Source organism: Molothrus aeneus, chromosome 6 (assembly GCF_037042795.1).
Source record: "Molothrus aeneus isolate 106 chromosome 6, BPBGC_Maene_1.0, whole genome shotgun sequence".
Taxonomy (NCBI): Eukaryota; Metazoa; Chordata; class Aves; order Passeriformes; family Icteridae; genus Molothrus; species Molothrus aeneus.
In genome coordinates this window covers 22,590,452-22,609,707 of record NC_089651.1, presented here as the reverse complement: position 1 = coordinate 22,609,707, position 19,256 = coordinate 22,590,452, and the positions used below count along the sequence as shown (strand labels likewise).

Here is a 19,256-nt window from a genome sequence, read left to right as displayed (position 1 = left end):
ATTATAGTAATTCAAACATCTGCTGGTAATGAGGTTAGTTTGGAAAGGCTTTGATTCCTGCCTAGGGAATTTAGTGTAGTTTGCTTGCTCCACGAGAATGCCATGGGCTTCCTCATGCAGTGTTAGATTCAAATATATTTTCATGTATTACAGAGTTTTATGTATAATACATGTGTGTGTGATTCTGGTCCTTCAAAAGATTACCCAGTGAAAAAGCTAAAACAGAATAGAGCACTTCATGGAGTTGTATAGCCTCCAACTCTCCTTTGGAATGTGTCATTAGTTCTGCATAACTGATATCTCTGTTTTATCTTCTTCAGATCCCCTTTCTTTAAACAAACTCCAGATTCCCCCACTCCCAAAAAAATGTCTCTTAAGTCCCGATTGTTTTTCTTGAAACACAATAATTTTAAAGGGCTTAGCACGAGTATTTCAAGAGGAAAAAGTACACAAAACCCAATAATCAAGTGATAAAGGCCAAAGAGAAAGCCATAGTCAGTTATGGAAAAGGACATGCAATGTCATTCCATTATCCTCTTGAAATGAAGAGTTAAATCTTGCAAAATTCCATTCCAGTGCCTGCTACTCCCCCTAAATCCTCCAGACCACAGCAACAAAGCCATTCTATAGCACATCTTGACATTTTCATCATGTTCCCAACATCTAGCTCATGCTTCAAAGGTTTTGGTCCTTCAAAGTAATGAAACTGGTGATGAGCACATGAAATCAAATTGCCAAGTGTGAAGAGAAAAGAAAGTTGATTTTTCAAGACATGGAGAAAACCACCCTGTCCCCTCAAATCCTTCTCTATATTCCTCACTGAGCAGGTCAGGTCTCCTTGCCCACATGTTACATCATTTCTGCATCACCTCAGTGTCCAAACTTGTGCTGTCCTTAACTGCTTCTTCCTGGAGTCTGGGGTAGCTCTGGCTGTGCACAGGTACAAGCAAGCCACAATAAAGTTTTAATTCTTGCAAATTACTGAGCTTTACTTCTGAGTAAAGGCTATCACTTAAGAGTATAGTGTGAATACACCACCATAAGTCAAATTAGAACAACTTGAAAAATTACCAGTGAATAAACTTCCTTGGAACATGCAAGCCAGCAAAGCCACACACCACACATGGAAGTACAGTTTAACTGGCTAGGATGGAAATCATGCTGTCATTGAACAATAGGGCTGTCCATGGCAGAAAACTGAGTAAAGGCAGAACTGAGCCCTACAGAAATAGCTACTAGATTTTCAAGTACTAAGAATCAGATGTCAAAATGTAAATATTATTAACAACTTAAATCTTAAAGGCCTCAGAAGGGTTTGTTCTGTCTGCAAAACAGAGAGGTACCTATAAATGACAGAAATTCCTTCCTGTAACTGGAAGGAATGAAGAACATACAGAATCAGCCAAACAAAGAGTTGTGCAAGATAAAGAACTCTAAGTTAACACCAGGCAAAAATATCCATCTATTCTATTCCTCTCCCAGAAAACAAACAATAAAAAGTTGTCATAAGAGCTGTTTTTCTTTTTCCCTTCTACTCTCTGTACATTTAAAAATACCAAAAAAACCAAAACCAAACCAACAAACAAAAAAAAAAGAAAAAAAAACTTAAAAAAAAACCAACAAAAAAAGCCTCACAAAAAAACCCCACAACACAAACAACAAAAAAAACCAAAACCCAAAACAAATACAACAATCTTTCTGACCAGCAATCTTTCATGAAAGAACAAATCTGACAGAATTTTTTCCTGGAATTCAGTGTTAAAAATGGTCAAAACTTCAAAACTTTTCAATGGTCCAAAAGAAACATGACTATCAGTAAGTGTATTAGCAACTCCAGCACATGTTAGAAACATAGGGATGAGGTAATTGTTTCTTTAGCTGAGGCTCAATTGTTTGAGCACCTTACAGCCATTTTGTATTGCATGGCATTCAGAGAATCACAGCACATGAGAATGGACTGACTAGGGAGAAGACAGATTTTAATTTCTTGCTGGTATTTTCTGGTGATGGTGCTTTTAAGGACTCATACCAGCTTTCATTACAAGGGCATCTTCCCTATTTGCAAATGTTTTTCATCACCAACTTTCCCCCCAACCCATCCCCACTGTTTTTCTCTTGTGTCCTCTCATTCAGCTGTTTAAAGAGCTAGTAATCAAAAACAGTGTAGCATAATGGAAGTTGCAAGTGTGGAGTTGCTCATGCAGTTTAGATCAAGGACAATTGTTGTTATTATATGGCACAATACTCTGAAGATTCTGCAACAATGCTGGATGAATCCCAAAGAATCTCCCAGAACTGGAGAAATGGGATGCCACCCCTCTGAAAGCTGCAGAAATCAAGCTCTTTGGTTCACTGTCACAGTGTGTTAGCAAAGAAACATCTTTCTCTAGCTTTCCCAATTATTAATACACTTATTAAAATGTGAGACAATGTTTTCTGTTCTAAAAACACTGTATTGTCAGTGAATACCCTTTTGGATGACTCAGGCAATTAGAGAAGGAGCAATTCTGAGCCTTGAGTACAAGAGAAGAAGGGATGCCAAGAGAAACTACAGTTCCATTGAGGGCAAAACAATCTGTCTGCAATAGGACCATAGACATATCCCAAGCAGATGTATAGAGGCTAGCTTCACAAAGTTTTAGAAGTGGTCAGTGGTTTGGGGATGCATTAGTACAAATGTCTCAGTCTGGGTGTTCAAGCCTCCTGAGGCAAGAAATACTTAACTGTTTCTGAAAAACCTGGCCCTCTGGAATCTAGAGGAGGAAACATCCCAACTAATTAGGTAGGCATTGCCATCAGGAAAACATGACAAGGAAACAACTGCACAAAAACTCTCCCCTGCATTATTTGTCTTGGTCTCTTGGGCCACACAAGCACACAAAAAGGTTTCCAGATGAGCTGTAGCATAGCTCCTAAGACAGCTACTCTGGACAGACAGCTGTATTTCATTTTGGGTGGAGTTAGGTGTTTAAAGGCCCTCAGAAAGCAGCTCTTGGCTGCAAGATGCCAAAGGGAGCTCCTGCAAGGGGAAACTTTTGTTCCCTTTGACTCACCAGGGGAAAACTGCTACTTATAATAGATGATTACTTAAGTCAGCTCTAATGTCTAGCTACCAGCTGGCAAGGCACTGCAGTCTGCACAGAGCTCAAGCTAGGACCATGGAGGAGCTTTCTATCAGAAAAATGTTTTTTGGAGCATGGAAAGTGAGCACAGCAACTGGGAGAAAGGATAAAGCCTTGGTCGGCTGTGAAACCTTGCTCTTTCACACTGATGGATGGTGCAATCAAGATTCACAGCCTTTGAAAGCTTTCTCAACACTTGCACAGCTCCAGCCCATCCAGGCAAATTACCAGACAGCTCCTCCAAGGCACTAGCATGTCAGTCTCAAGACAGTAAGGAGAGGTGTAGCATGCATATCCCTCACCTAAGTACACCTCAGAGGGAGCTTGCCAGAGTTTTTACATGCTGCTAGAGCATTCAGAACACTCCATCTCCTAGCTACAGCAGAAACCAGCTGCACTTAAATTAAAGGCCAGTGGGAAAGAAAGCTAAGGTTCAGGCACCAGCTGCCATCCCAGGTAAAAGCAGTCAGAGCCATGCTACGGCACAAGTGTCTACAGCTAAAGACTTCTTTCCCTCTTGGGTCTCACCTCAGGAGCAAGACAGGTGGAGGAACTATTTGGATCACTTTGGGCTTTGCTTTCTCAGTGTCTCCTCTGAACAGCTGCACAGCGTCCTGCTGGAACCCAGGGCAGCTGAGTCAGGGATCTCCTTTGACTGTCCTGTCTCCACAGCTCACTCTCACTGCAGTGGACTCCTGTACCAGGTGTTAACTGGAAATGAAGAAGGTCAAACAAAATAATCAGTGTCAGCTCTGCCAAATGAGCTGGCAACCAGTAAGACAAGGAAGCCCTCACTAAAAGCAATAACAAGATGCAGGAACTACTCTCAGGGCCCAGATAATGCTCCACAGGGCCCTTCTCCACTGCAACCAGAAATTCCAAGCCTGACAAGAAGCTTTCCAAGGCAGACATTAAACATTCATTTGTAATAAACACCCTCCTGACCCCCAGGGACCAGTGAGAGGTGTAGGAAAACACAGCAAACAGAATCCAGAGAGGCCAGATGCCTTGCACTGTGGTTATTTTAATATGTGAAGAAAAATAATAGTAGTGTTTTCAAAATGGTTCATGGACCATACTAAGAAACAGCAATGATATTTTTTATTTTGGACACCTTAGTTCTTCGAGGGCAGTCTTCTCTTATCTCTGAACAGCAGAAGGGCATGTTTCTCAATGTTATTTTAGAAATGTGTACAAGAATTTCAAACATGCTCTCTGCTTTCCAGTGCAATCCTTGGACTGAAATATCTCCACATTTGCAATCATTTTATCTCTACAGAGCAAGGGGCAGTTGGAGACAGCAGGGGTAAAAGGGATCTGTGGGACCACAAACCAAAGACTGGGACCCATAAGAGCAACTGGCTATTGCTCATTTAACGGCTCTGGCTGGTCCAGTTAGTGTTGGATTTTTTTTTTGTCTATTGATTTTATATTCATGGTATTGTGCTTTTAAACAGAACTGTGGAGTTCTAGCAACATATAACAGGAAAAGTCTTGCAAAATCAGATGGAAGGGCACATATAGGGTACTCTGCAACCATCACTGAGGGTGGAGGTCACTATATGCAGTTTCCATAGAAAATGTTTATTACTCAATAATTTATATGTATAAATTTTGCAGAAAATTACTTAATTTCACATATGCCAAAAATAAATATCTAAATTATTAATATTTTGAGATCATAGCAGGAAGAGGGGCAAAGAAGTGAAATTAATAAAAATGCAGCTGAGTGCATAGCTGGAGCTTTACAGCAAATTTGTTCATTTATGGAAATGTCCACTGTGCATTAGCATTTCCATAAATACTCTGTAAATAAGATTAAAAAGGATTGTTTCAGTTTCTGATGATAATCAAGTGCTAAAGAATGGCTGCAGAATAAGAATTTTGTAATTCAATGCAAATATTCGTGCAAGAAGCTAGATCCCATGAATTATACGCATTTAGTCAGGGAGCAGAAATACTATTGTGTGACCTATGTGTCAAAATACGAACTGAATTGTGCAGCTGGAAGTTGAACACTTGAATACCAGCCGCTGAATACTAAAAAGGAATTGCCTGTAAACAATCAGCAAACCAAGAAGCAATCTATGAATAATTTCAAATAAGTTGTGCAGTTGAAAAGTCAGTAAGTTATTTGTAGACAATTTGTCAATAGAAGAACTCACATAAAAATGCATTTTAAAAATTCTAGAAATTATCGTGTAGATATCAAAAGAGCATCTATGATTCATCATGAAAAGACATAAGTAATTATACCAGGGGTTGAAAAGGCATTTTCTTTCTGTTATTATATTCTATAACCAAGGAGGTACATTAGAATAGTACCTTTAGTTATACTTCTGCTGATCCCCAAGGCATAAGCCATTAGTGTGTGATGCAGACACCATGATGAAACTTGATGGCTGAGTAATCTGATTCGCTCTCACCAAATTTGAGCAAAATCTGACGTCAATGAATCTGTACTTGAATGTACTCATGTCATTATTCAATTTCATTCCTGCAGGTGACCATACCAGATAACAATTTCATTCTCTTGATTTGGAGAAGAGCAGTGACCTGCGATTCAATACTCAGCACAGCCCTCTTTATTCCTTTAAAAATTTAAAGCACCTAATTTGCCACCATTGTGCCGTTGGGAAAAAAAAAGACCACAAGCCCTCCTAGCGAAGTATTTTCCAAGAGCTAAGAGCTGCAGAACAGGGATCTCAAGCTGTACATGACAGCTATAAAAAGAGGATTGGTGACCTTCCTGCACTGTTAAATCAATTATTTGTTGAATTTACCACAATGCTGCATGGAGAGGCAGCAAGCAGTCACCAACAAGCCTCAGTTCCCCAGGTTCATGGCAGCAGTTCCAGATGGAAAATTCATGAGCCTCCCAGTTCATGAGGAAAACAGCAGGTTATGGAATACAAGGAAATCTGGTCCTGTTCAACTTAATGAGATCTACTCCAGGAGAAAAAGGAAATACATTTTTAGAAGGGTCTTATTCTAAAGGAGAATTCCTGGAGCCACAGATCTTGCAAAAACACTAGGTTTCCTTAACCTCAGTGATAAAATGGCAGGAGCCAACGTTGCTACAGAGATTTTGCAACATTTTAAATTATTTTATCATTCTGCTTCTCTCATCAATTTTGAATTTCACTTGATCTTTGTTTGGTTATTCCAGCAGTTCCTCTACTGCTGTAACAATGGAGATCAGTACGTGACATCCTTTGTTTCACACAGAAGCCTTTGCTTCCTTCCTCTTGACCTGAAATTAGGAGCACTGCAGTGGATGGTCTGAGAGGAATGAATCACATTGACTAAATAACCCAGTTTGCTAAATCACAGAAACCAGAGCAGCAGAAGGGCAGAAGCAACCTCCCTCCCACACAATTTGAGGGCTTTGGGATTCTACATTGCGTCATGTATCTTCATTCATTTGGCGTTCTACCACCTGCCCCTCCTAAAAAGTTTGGATCCCTACTTGTTACACCAGAGCAGTGCCACATATCTCCACAGCCTTCCATGAATTACACATTTGGGGAAATGTTAACAACCGTGAGACTTGTTGCATTTCCCCAAATGTTTTACAAGTGGTCTCAAACACCCGTACTGCTCCCTTCAAGTCAGGTACTAGACCAGATGAAGAACTTGCTCTCAGGTGTATCTTGATATCTCCCAAAAAGCAGGAGGGCAACTTAAGAAAATGGCTGCTTTTTTGCTAAATACTGCTTTTCCCTGCAATTGTACCTCTCCTTGTCCACATGAGCTTTACTGGCAGTAAATGTTGTAACAAGGACAGATTACAACTTGCATTAGCACATCAGTGGGGTGTAATGAAGCCTTCAAACAAGACTGATGTATTTGGAATTGAGAGAGAGACAAAGTAATTGAAAAGGACAGGAGAGTCATCACAAGCATACTATGTGTTTGGTTTGCAGTCCAGCACTTTGGAAGAGGCTCTGGCACAGCTGTCTAGTCAAGATTAATCACACTTCTGCCAGCACTCAGCCAGGCTTCAGTGATGTTCCTTCCCTGGACACTCTCTTCTCCTGTTTGGGTCAGCAGTTAGAGGAAATCCTAGGAAAACAAGCACCTCCTTTGGGGCTGTATTTAAACAAACAGACAGCTCCTCCTGAGCAAATGCCACTGTCATAAAGACATCCAAATAATTTTTCAACATTTCACAATGTGTTTAAGGAGGAGAGATGCTGTCAGGCTGAAAAGCTCAGGCAGCAGGCCATTAGGAACCAGCCACACTTCTTGGGGTGATTGACTTTAACTCTTCTGTACACTTCTTGCCCTCCTGCCTCTCAGGATAAAGCAGCAGTGTAGCTGTTTTACACTCCCCAGCTGCAGAGGCTGAGCAGAGTTTGCCCAGGAAACCTTGGAGATCTCCCAGCCCAGGCAGGGCTACAAGCAAGTAAGATCCTAACCTCATCCTCCTGCTAAACTGAGGAACTTTGCTGTCATGAGAACACCAAGCCAATACAGCACAATTTTGGAACCTCACAGAAAATTTATCTTTAAAAAATGAATAAAACATCTTTTTTACTTCTAAAAAGGATCTGTAACACCACCAGGAAAAGCAAGTAATTCTCAAAAACTTTACTCTGTCGTAGAGCAACAAACAGTTTTATTATCTCCTCTCTCACTAATGTGCCACTAACCTATCCTGGCTTCACAACTACATTTTCTCCAGCAGATGGTCTAAGTGATTAACATAACTTTGCTAAACTTGGGGAAAGTGTTCTCAACATGTACTTATTTAGTTTCAAAGCCTGATGCTTCTATTTCAGATATGAGAAACCACATTTACATGTTTAAAAGACCACCTCCCCCAACAGTATCAATAGACCTAATAAAAGATCCAACCTATTTTCCCTGTCAACCATCCAAGAAACTGACACTGATAGTTGTGTTGCAGTACAGCTCTTCCCACTGAATCTGCTTACATGTCTCTGCCAGCCTGTGTTCATATTTCAGTCAATAAAGGATGAAACACTAAAAGCAACAGCTTCCCCCTTGAAGCATACCAAAGCATTTTCTTGCTGTAGCATTTGTATTTGCTACCAGTACAGGTAGAATTGTGTATTCCTCCTCTTAGACCAAGTGCTCAAGAAGGAAGAGATCAGCAGGAGCTGAGCTTGCACCCTCAAGCAAGAGTCCTTGCTTTCAAGTCCTTTGTACAGTATATTTATAAAGCATCAATGGAAACTGAAGGTGGCAGCTGGTTAACATCCTCTAACACCACTACAGAGTGGTTTTATCCAGAAGTTAGCGAGAGCCTCATAATTAATTGAGGCTGCAGAAGGAATGCAGGCAGACTGACTAATTACCTCCAATACTCTGGCTAAGACTCTTGCTTTGAAAGACGTGTTAGGGGATCTCTAGTGCTCACAAGCAGTCAGATCTCTTTTTCATGTCTCCATTAAAGATGTATTTCTAAATAACCCAACACAGCTCCCTCAGCCAGAGCTTTCACTCCGTGTTTTATTGCTACAGCCACCACTTTCCTTTGCCTTGCTCAGAGCTGCCATCCGCTCCTGCAGCTCCAAGGTTCACCTGTTACATACTGACCAGCAGGAGAAATCAAGTGTGAATACTGAGGGCAGCATAAAGTAATGTCACAATAGCCACCACCAGCCCTCCGAGCTGGACATTTACTTGGAAACAATCAGAAAATCATTCTTGCACTGAGAACCTTGTCAGGTTCAGCAAAGCGAGCACAAGGCAAGAGGAGCAGGAATATAAAAAAAATCAAATCACATCTTTCAGTGGAAGGAAAAAAAATAGCCTAATTTAAAACAAACTTTAATACAGCATTGGCCAAAATGCCCGCTAAGGTTATTTATGCAATAAATCAGCTTCTGATTTCTGCTTAACCTTGTGACCCTTTAAATCTGTACATGGGAAACTCTCTGGTTAGAAAAAAAGTAAAAGGAGAGATCAAGTTAAATAGTTCACCTAGCAAATATGCAAGAGGCTTAAAAACTACTAGCCTCATTTCCCCAGATTAATCTGCAGTGCAAATGTGAAGATGCTAATGATTTATTTCTCACCCCTTGGCACCAACTCCCTCTCGGTCTCTTTAAGACAGAAAAATGAATAATAATAATGATAATAATAACAAATTTATGTGCTCTTTTCATCAACAACTCTGAGCTCTCATTTCTGACTTGGAACTAAAACATCAAAAACAAGCTCCCCAGACCCCATCCCACAGCGTGATCAATGATTCTTTACCACTTATAGAAGATCTAAAGAGGCACTTATTACATTTATTATGTTACAGTCACCAGCACAAATTCTTTTCAAAACATAGTAATCCTGTCCACGTGACTCTTAACTCCCCAGTAGGTCCATTTGCAGTGAGGTTAATAACCTTCATATTATGTAGGTAAAGGAAGATTAACTCTGAATATGTTGAAACCAAATTTATAGTATGAAACCTCCTCCTTTTGTTCAGTTCTAGGCCTCGCTGGCCTCTACCTAGGACTTGACAAATCTCATTTGACAGTGCTGGCAAATGCTTCTTGATTGAGCATTAGGGATCAAAGAGGGTCTTCTCATTTCCTCCCACTACAGCTCTGCTGGTCTAGTCTCGCCTTAATTTGTCTTCCTAGTCCAGCAGAAACAGCTAGCAAGGAAGCAAAAATAATTCCTTTCCCACTAGAAATTCAGGTCTCAAAAATTTATTTCTAAGTTCTGTGTTTTAGCCACACTGACTTTATAGCAAAATACTATATTTTCAGAACATAATATCCTATTTCCAAACTTCAACGGGCACCAGAACTCCTACAAGCTAATAAAATCTTCGAAATAAGATGGAAGAGAAAACTCTAAATATTACATTGCATTCTTAACAAAAGGTGGGTGTTTTTTCTCTTCTTTTCTCCATGCTAAAACAGCACCCAGCAGATGTGCAAGCACAGCTTGTTCTGCCCAAGTCAGGAAACTCTCAGAACAGTGGCCCCTTCGAACCAAAGCAGCAAAAATTCTCATTAGATATCAACAAGGTAAGGAATAGAAGGAGCCACCTCAGCCCACCAAGCAAGGATAAGCCAAAGACCCAGATGGATTGTCCAGCAAAGCATTCCCACCACATCTTTGCTCCAGCTTGTTCTCCTTGGGGCTCCTCCATCCAGAGGCTTTTGTGCTGGTAACATGTGCAGCGCCCAGGTGCAGGCAAGAGCAACAGGGCTCATTCACCACAGTGCAGAGACACCAGGAGGTGCTTGGGGAGGAAAAGACATAAGGGATAAGAGAAGAAGGCAGCAGGTCCTGAAACACTTCAAGTGCTTTAACCTAATGAGAAGAGGATTTTACAAATAGCAGCTATGAACCTGCTCAAAATCATAAGCATCCGAATGGAAAACATGCTGCCAAAACCCACCTGCCAGCACATGGAGACCTACCAAGCACCCTTCCCCAAAGGAAACAGGAGCCTTGTATTTCAGGGAGTCAATCCTGTTTCCAAAATTAAACACTGATAATAAAGAGCTGATAACTAACAAAACCCCAAGTAGCCATGAAACACAGAGTCACTCAGGGATACAGAGTCAGACTTCCAACTCTCTACTTGACAGTGGCCACCATGGACAAATCCTTGCTTTGAGTAGGAAATAAACTTCAAAAGCAGCCAGGATATCATTTTTATTGGGTGCTGTCAGGAGTTTTGAGCTGGATTAGGCAGAATCCCTGACCCTTTTCCTCCATCCACTCCAGTCAGATCCTGGACTGCCAGAGATCCATTTTCAAGGATGTCTAAAATGAGATCTGAGAGGTGGAATTAGAACTTCCTTACCTTAGTCATCTCCTTAGATGACAGGATGCAAATTCACTGGCACCCCAGAGATGGACCAGATGAGCACTATTATAAGACACAAGCACAACAGCAGGACTTGTGTGGGCTAGAAAAACAGAGGCCTAGGTAGACAGGACAGAAGAGTTTGCAAGAAACCTTCAGTTTCTGATTTTCAGATGTTGAACAGACTCAAAATCCTGTCACACTCCACCCCCTTCAAAACAAAGCAAGTTGGAAGGAGGAGAGGTTATTTGTTTGTTTTAGTGATTGCCTTTTTTTTCCAATCACAGGTCTAACTGATATTTTCTAGCCAAAAGTTCTTCTCAGATTAAAAACAAACAAACAAACAAACAAACATGGTCAAAGCATTAAAACACTAATCTTACAGGTTTTAGATTTTAACATTTTGACTTCATAGAAATTCCACAGAAAAGAGTGTATCCTCCTAGACCTCAAAATAATTGGGAAGAAAAGACTCAGGCATTTAGGCAAAATGCATATTGCTGGCTCAAACTGAATAATCAGCAGAGCTCCTAACCCCAGGCTGGCTGGAGGCTTGGCTTCCCTTAGCTTAGACACTAACTGTAGTCACTCATTATTATTCAGCACTGGCTCAGCACAGACAATACACATACTTAGCATTGTAAAAAAGCAAAGGAAGGTACTCTTCCTGCCTCGGTGGATTTATTTTCTAAGGCCATCAATCTCATTCTGACACTTGGTACACGTGGCAATCAGCAGATAGATAACTGTCAAAGCAGTGCATCCTTTTTACCTTTCTTATACTAAAGAGAACACAGCTACATTTAGGGACTCTTTTATGAAAACAAAGCTGGTCAAAACATTTTGAATTCATACTTCCTCTCAAAATGAGAGAGGAAAAAAACACCCCCCGGTAATCTCTCCTGGTTTTCAACTCACTCTACCTGAAAAGCAGCTTTGAAGAAGATAGTGTTCAAAGAATATTTGGAGCTAACAGAGCACAGCTTATGAGGAACCAGCAGAGCTCGAAGCATTCTGATTCTCACTTGGTAAGGAGGTGCTGGTTTTAATGTGATTGCTACAAAAGCAGAGACAGGAAACCCTCTGCAGGGCTGGCATGAGGCACTCTAAACTTGGTAGATTTAGTTGAAAATGTATCTTAATTTATGGGGATAGGATAAGGTAAATGGAAAGAAACTTTGTGCTGACTTAGCCAAGGTAGTGACCTTTGTGACAGATGAGTAATGCGATGGTGGACTATCACAATTAAAAGGCAAATATCATGTATAAATGTTAAGAAAAGTTTTATAGACTTATAGTTATACCCCCCCACCGCCCCTTGCGTTATCAGGGGACAGCCTGGATTTGGGACATTTGGGAGGGTCAGCTTGATACTATGGCAACACCTGACCTCCAATCAAGATTTAAGGAAGAAGACTCCACCACTGGACAGAGAAGGAGTCAACAGACAGAACTTTGGGAGGAGCTAAAAGTCGAAACATGCTTTGTGTGGGTGAGCACATGGTGAGAAAGATCCTTTGCTCCCAGTGCCGTAATATTTTCTCTATTCAGTCTTCTGTTGTGTTTTTGATAAACCCAGGTTTTAATAAACCTTTCTAACTTTTTGGAAGTGAGTAGCATTTCTCACACCTTGATGTGCAAAGCCTGTGTGTGCTGAGCTGCAGCCTCATACCTGACTGACAGCCACAAGCCAGGTCAGTCCCCCATGGCAGCCAGCAATTGAGTGTGACTTGCTCCACTTTGTGAGCCACACCAGTGCCAAGCCATGCTGCAAAAGCAAACTTCTCTCTTCTTGGCCACAGATGAGGATGAGCTAAAGCCTTCATCTGATAGGGTAGATAGGAATAAACAGGCCTGGTTTTTTCCTCCAAAATGTTAAGTCTGTGATAATGTGTACACAAGAATGAATGCAAGGGAAATGCTTTAAACATTACTAAAAGGAAACCTGCCTCAATTCCCACTTAAGGGAGCTGGAGGAAGCAGAGATCCTCATGTGTGCAGCCACAGCAGCTGACTACGTTGCTACAATTTTCTCCATCACTTCCACTGTTCTAACAATCAGATCTATCCTTTATGGATATAATTTTTGGATGCCCAGACCACAGCTACAAACACCCATCAGTATGGTGCTGTCAGAATGCAAACAACCTCCTGTTCCCCCTGAACACAAAGGCTCTTTCACCAGCAGTTTTTCCCATTCTGTGGAAATCATTCAGTCATTCAGGAGTAGCTAACAGCTATGCTGAATCAACTTGACTGTGAACCCCACATACTGAAATTCCTCCGTTTCTGATGCAAAACATCTAATGACTTTATTTCATGGAGAGCAGAAAGGGATAGCAGAGTAACTAAAAAGAAAGTATCCTGCAATGCAAGGAGATTTCTATCCCCCTTTGGTCTTTGTTCAAACACATAGTGTAAAGGACAGCCCAGATCAAGGAAAAGAGACAGACGTAGGTCTGGATGAAGTTCAAAAAGCCTGGAAGTTTTTACTCTCTCACAAGACACCGGGTTTACTCCATGGGCAATTCCTTATTTCTCTTCTCTCTTTCATCCCATTTGTTGCCTCTGAATTTGGAAGACTGCCCTATCCCTTCTGTAGCTTTATGCCACTTCACCCTAGCCAGCTTAGGCAGAACTGAGTTGTGTTTGTTGCCTGGTCTCCTAGCACAAACACCATGGGTGCTGCCAGGCACTTTAGAGAGGCTGGGAGGAGTGGCTCTTAACCTCATCAGCATCTTCTGGAAGGGGAGTATGCCCTTTGGAGCCTGTGGGCAGCCACATCAATGTGACATCGCACCAGTGTGAAATTGTCAATTTAAAAGTTAAAAAGAGACATAGCCGAGCCCTGGCATGCTCCATAGGTGCAGTCAAAGGGGAGATAGGCAGTAGTTTAGCAGGTACATACTGTATTCCCTATTTTTACTCTCCGCTAGGCAGCAAAAGAAGAGACTTCTGGCCCTCTGCCCCACCCATATCTCTGCAGAGGAAATACCAGAGGGTGCTGCCTGAGCCCAGCCACAGCTGCCATAGAGAGAGGACAGCCACCAGCAGAGTCAGCAGCCCAGGACAGAGCTGAACTCAAGGCTACATTCAGATTGTGATTTCAGGTTTACATTTGGGTGCAGGCAGTGTCTCTGGACGCCAAGTCATGCAGGGAAGGGCCGAGTGCTGCTGGCCAGGCTCCATCCCCGGGGCCTCCAGCCCCAGCACTGACGCAGAGCTCCATTGTGAGCGAGCGATCTCGGGGGAAATGCTCGCATCCGGGCAAACATCCCTTTGGAAAATCCAAACCAGTCATTAAGCCCTCGCCTTTCTGAGCAGGCTGAAGCACACTGAAAGTTAGAGTCCCAACTGGCAATGTAGCAAATCAAGCACTTACTGATCATCACACCCAGTGCATGGACAGCTATCCTCTAAAGGTGCCAAGTGTGTGCAGAAGATGAGCCTCCTTTCCATCTGAGGGTAACAACATCCTCCAACTCACCAAGGTGAGCCAAGAAGTCAGGGTGGCAAATGACAGCATTATACATCAGAACATGAATTATGTAAAATTATGCACACAAACACACAGGCGATGAGGACATCCAACTTCTTCTGCTGTGGCAGACATTAGCTCTTCAGCATGGGCTTGCAAACTCCTTAAAATCCTCAAAGAATATCTTTCTGGCCTTGCATATTCCTATCTTCTCCCTGCCCTCCTTTCCACAAAAATTTCTCCTAGCAAAAATAGCCAGCAATGAGCATACACTAGAGAATATAGGCTGGATTTCTGCTTGCTGACTTCAGTTTCACAACCCTGTGCCTCCGTTTGCTTTGGTGGTGTCACTTCTGCTTTGTGAGGAAGGGAAATCTCAGGTCCCCAGTGTGCAACTCAGGCACAACACTGTAAGTGTTTTCCTGTAAAGTGGTTCAGTCATACTCTCAGAAAATAACTAGAGCCAAGAGTGATTTTATGAGCTTAGAGGAAAGTGTCTCCAGCAAGATACAATGGCATGGGTTGTGAAAGGCACAAAACACCATCTATACCCTTCGTCCTAGGCTCGGTGTAGCAATCTCTGACTGCTGACATTTGTTAACTTTAGCAGATTTTCTGTTTTTAAAATAGATAAAAATCAGTAAATGAGTAAACCATCTTGACAAGAAACCCTGCTTTCCATGCCCATTAAACCTTAAACCTTTCCAAATCTTCTCCAGCAGCTGCAAGCATCTTCCCAATCATTTCTGGGATGCCTGTTGGCAGGCTGCACAGCAAGCCACAGAAGTTTCTAATGATTCCTGTCTCTCTCCTTGCAGAAGTAAAGACAGATTAGATTTGTCAAATGGGGATAAGAAGTTAACGGGGCCGATAAGGTTAGACATGCCAAGCGATTCAGCAAACAATTCTGGAAAGAACGATTAGATCTGGGCTAACTAAGTATGATAAATTCTGACTTTAACCCAATTACTTACAATGATTTTAGACGTCTGGGAAGAGCTGAGCACTACAGTGCTGTAATCAATGAATGTGCGTGAAACTGGGCAGGCTCCCTTCCTCACTACACCTCCCAAAGACATTGAAATTCAAGTTGAACAGTTTTTGAGAAAAAAAGGTCTCAGAATTTTTCTAAATCTAAAACCTCTGTCCAGGTCATAGACAGGCTCTAGCAGCAGGGAAATCAAGATCAGTTCCTGGCTTTATTTAATTATTTTTAATTGCAGAAAATAAACTTGTCTCAAAGACTTCCACAGTCTGATGTTAGTAAGAGGCCAATAGAGACAAACACTTGGTCTCTGCTCTGTCTGAAGAAAGCCTTTTCCCCCTACAAATGCCATCAACTGGAATAGTCAAAAGAAAATATTTGTCTTAGGGAAATGCTCTATTTCTTTTTCTCTAACCTACAATCCAAAGACCCCGAGGGCATTCTCTCCTCCAGCTGGTGACTCCCCAGTTTCTGTGGCTCTGCACCATCACCCTCTAAGAGTGAAAGTCACCCCAGGCAGAGGCCAGCCTGAGGTCTGGGGTTCACTGAAGTCATACAGGCTTAATGCAAAGATCAAGCAGGTTTTGAAACCAAGACCATTTACATCAGATTTTAAAAACTCTAGATGGGAAAAATATCCTGGTTTCTTAGTCACTCATCAACACATGACATTTAATAATAGCAAAGACAACAACTGTAGGTTAGGCCAAAAACTTTCTCAGTCAAGTTGGCTTTGATGTACATGTCTTCAATAATAAACTCATTTGCTGTTCATATTTTCATGCTGAGGCCTTATCCAGAAGGCCTCTCTGTTTTTTCCAAAGCATCTTTCATTTATGTCATGAAGCATATCAACCTAGTTATTTTCATCTAATTTAATTTGTGGTCCTGGCTTTGTCCTAGCACCAAAATATTTCTTTAGTGTGTTGTTAAAGAGCATAGATACATTCACACAAGCTTCAACAAACTACTGTGGACAGGGAAGTTTTTGGGGAAATTGCTTGGAGAGGTTTAAAAGAAATTAGTGCTCTTTTATTATAAGGACTTGTAGAACATAAATACAACTCCCAGACATTTTTCCTTTTTCAAAAACTTCTGTACTCTAGGAAAAGCCTTGAAGCTACCACAAACTGGCAAACTGCAGACCCAAGGATTATTTTGTAGAAAAGAGTATGAAAATACTTTCATTGCATGCATTCAGAGCTACAGTGTTCTTGAATTATGCCGGATGTCTAAAACAGACCTGAATGTAAATAGGATGCACGAGTATGGCATGTGTTGAAATTAAATACAAAATATATGAAAGAAAAGTTTGCTTCAAGACTGTGCATTCTCTTACTGCACCAGGATTACAGTATTTTATGTGTATTCTCTCTTAGCAATTCTTTTACCAGCCAGGGGAACTGAAGACAGTACAGAGAGCATCTGAACAGAGCTCAGAGGTCTCTGGCTGCCCAGAAATCCCTGCACCTCCACTCTGCAACCACATGCTTGGTCTCTGTGTACCCAGAGTAGTGCCTGCCAGCAGCCCCACTAATGAGCCTCTTGGAGACAGTTCTTTATTAGTAGAAGCAGAACTCTGTATTTCTAAGTCTAAATGACTTCCAGGCTAAGATAGCATGCAAACAGTAGTAAGCAAAATTTCTCCAAGTCAGCTGTGATAGACCCTAAAACAGCACTATGCTCCTTAGGGTGTGCAGGTACACACACTTAATTCAGGACCATTGGCAGAAGGTAAGAAAGAAAGGCTTAAGAATTTAAGGACCTGCATTTTTCCTGTAGAGTTTGTTTAAGGAATTCTGGCTGGCAAGGAGGTCAAGGAAGAAAAAGCTTAGATGGATAACATTAGTTGATTTAAAAGATATTGTATTTCAATCATGGTCAGAAATCTATCTACTTTAGAATTATAGAATATACTGAGTTGGAAGGGATATATCTGGATCATCAAAAGTCCAGTTTCTGGGTGCCTCTGGGGTGCTGAGAAAAACTGAGAGAAGAATTGGAGTATGAAACAGAACTAGCTAGAAGAATTATCCAAGAATGAGCTACTGAGATGCACAAGTAATGCATTATCTCTAGGAAGAGGGGTGTGGCATTATAATGGTGTGGGAAAGAAACCAGGAGAAGTGATGAGTCAGCAAATAATCGGTTAAAACCTCTGGCTTTAGCTGTGAGGCACTGGCCCGCTCAAAATCATACTTGGAGCAGAGCCTAATACTCTCCAGCTGCTCCCTTCCACCATAAACTCAGGGGCACTAATTTTGACCAAAAAGGCTGGGGCAGGCCCAGGAGAGTCAGTCCTAGCAATATTCCCATCAGAAACAAGGCATGCAGCTACTCCTTCACTCCCAGCGCGCCAGGTGACATGGACACCGCTGGCTCTGCTGGGAACCAGTGCAGCACCGCAATTATTTCTCTTCTCTAAAGAAAACTCTGCTGGGCTTGCGTGATTAAATGCTTAGAGCCAAGAAGCAGGTGGAATAATTTTGTTTGGCAGTGATTCAGATCTGGCAGTGCCTCAAGGGACAACAAACCCAAGCAGTGTTCAAGGGTTTAACAACACTCAGGCCAAGGCAAATTATGAAGACCACAGAGTGGTGTGAATTGAGAAGCCCCCATTAGGCAGCAGATGTGTGAGGGGTTCTTCTGGTAGGGCACAGGCAGGCCCAGCAGGGCCTGAGAGGAGGGGTGAGGGGCAGAGAAAGCTGTGCTGGCCAACTCTGCCTGAGTCACCAGGACCACAAACCCAGCCTGCCACTTGGTGCTGGCTGGCAGTGAAGTACAACTGACCTAAGCTGTCATAGCAGTTTCTTTATTAGTACAACCAAAAAGTCATCTCTGGGCAGCTTAGCTCAAAACATCAAATAAAGCTGATATCAGCACCAAAGTGTTGAATTTGTCTATGCAGCCAGAAAAAAGGAATAAAGAGAGCAGTCTCCAAAGAAATTAAGTTGCCTGCAACCCTGCTTATTGTCAATGAGAGGATTTGATGGCTCATTCAACAAAGGTCTAAATATCATTCTGCCCTAGCCCTAAATTCCCACACAAGGTATCACTTTTGCTTGGCCCACAACTTCAGACTTTGCTAACAACTGTTCCTGCTACATAGATCATTCCCATAGGAGAAAATTATTTTGGATAGGAGCTACTCAAATCCAGAACAATGGTTCTGAGGCTCTTTGGCCCTCTTGATTCTGCACCTTGTTTTGCTGAACTCTTCAAGGACATTGAAGAAGACATTGACAGGAAAGTAGGGAGAACTACATTTACAAGAATTCCTCGTAAGCACCAGCCCCTGAAAACCAGACTGGGATACTGCTGCTTATAGGAAAGTAGAAATGAATGCTCTTGATATATTGCTTTCTAAAGGATTGGAATAACTTTCTTTTCATTACACATGAAGATTTGTAGTGGGCTCTTATTCCCTGCAAAGGAGCAGGGAGTACTCCATACGGGATGGACATGGAAACTATGCAGACAAGACTGCTGTTGGGTTAACATTTACTTTAACTCTAATTTTCTGGTGACACATACAAGTGTTTGAAAATAATAAAGGTTGTCAAAATATTTTCCATAATAAACTCCTACGCACAGCACATGTACAAGACCAGCACAGTTTCCTACCCAGCTGGTGCACTAGCTGCTATCAAGATATTATCTGATTACTAAGATGCCATTGCAGCTTGTGTGGGAGCTTGCCTTGTCAGGATGGGCTGAAGCATTGCCCCTCCTTGTCCTTACATCTCTCAGCATGCACAGTGCCCTGCATTCTCACAAGTGGCAGCATTCAGGAAGTGGAGGATTTCTCTTGTAGGGGTAACTAGTGATCCCAAAGTTATCAGCTACCCCAAAACCAAGGCAGGGGAAGGCAGTATA

At 41.9% G+C, this 19,256-nt stretch overlaps 1 protein-coding gene across 5 annotated transcripts in view; it reads right to left on the bottom strand.

The window, feature by feature from the left end:
* TSPAN18 (tetraspanin 18) overlaps positions 1 to 19,256 on the bottom strand; it is a 121,025-nt gene that overhangs the window by 65,616 nt on the left and 36,153 nt on the right. The window contains exon 1 of one of the 5 annotated variants that reach the window (XM_066552845.1): positions 3,651 to 3,724. The exons of the other annotated variants lie outside the window; for them this stretch is intronic. The gene's annotated coding sequence lies outside the window, so the exon portion shown is untranslated. Of the gene's footprint in view, positions 1 to 3,650; positions 3,725 to 19,256 lie in introns of those variants that run through there. 5 annotated transcript variants of the gene reach the window in all.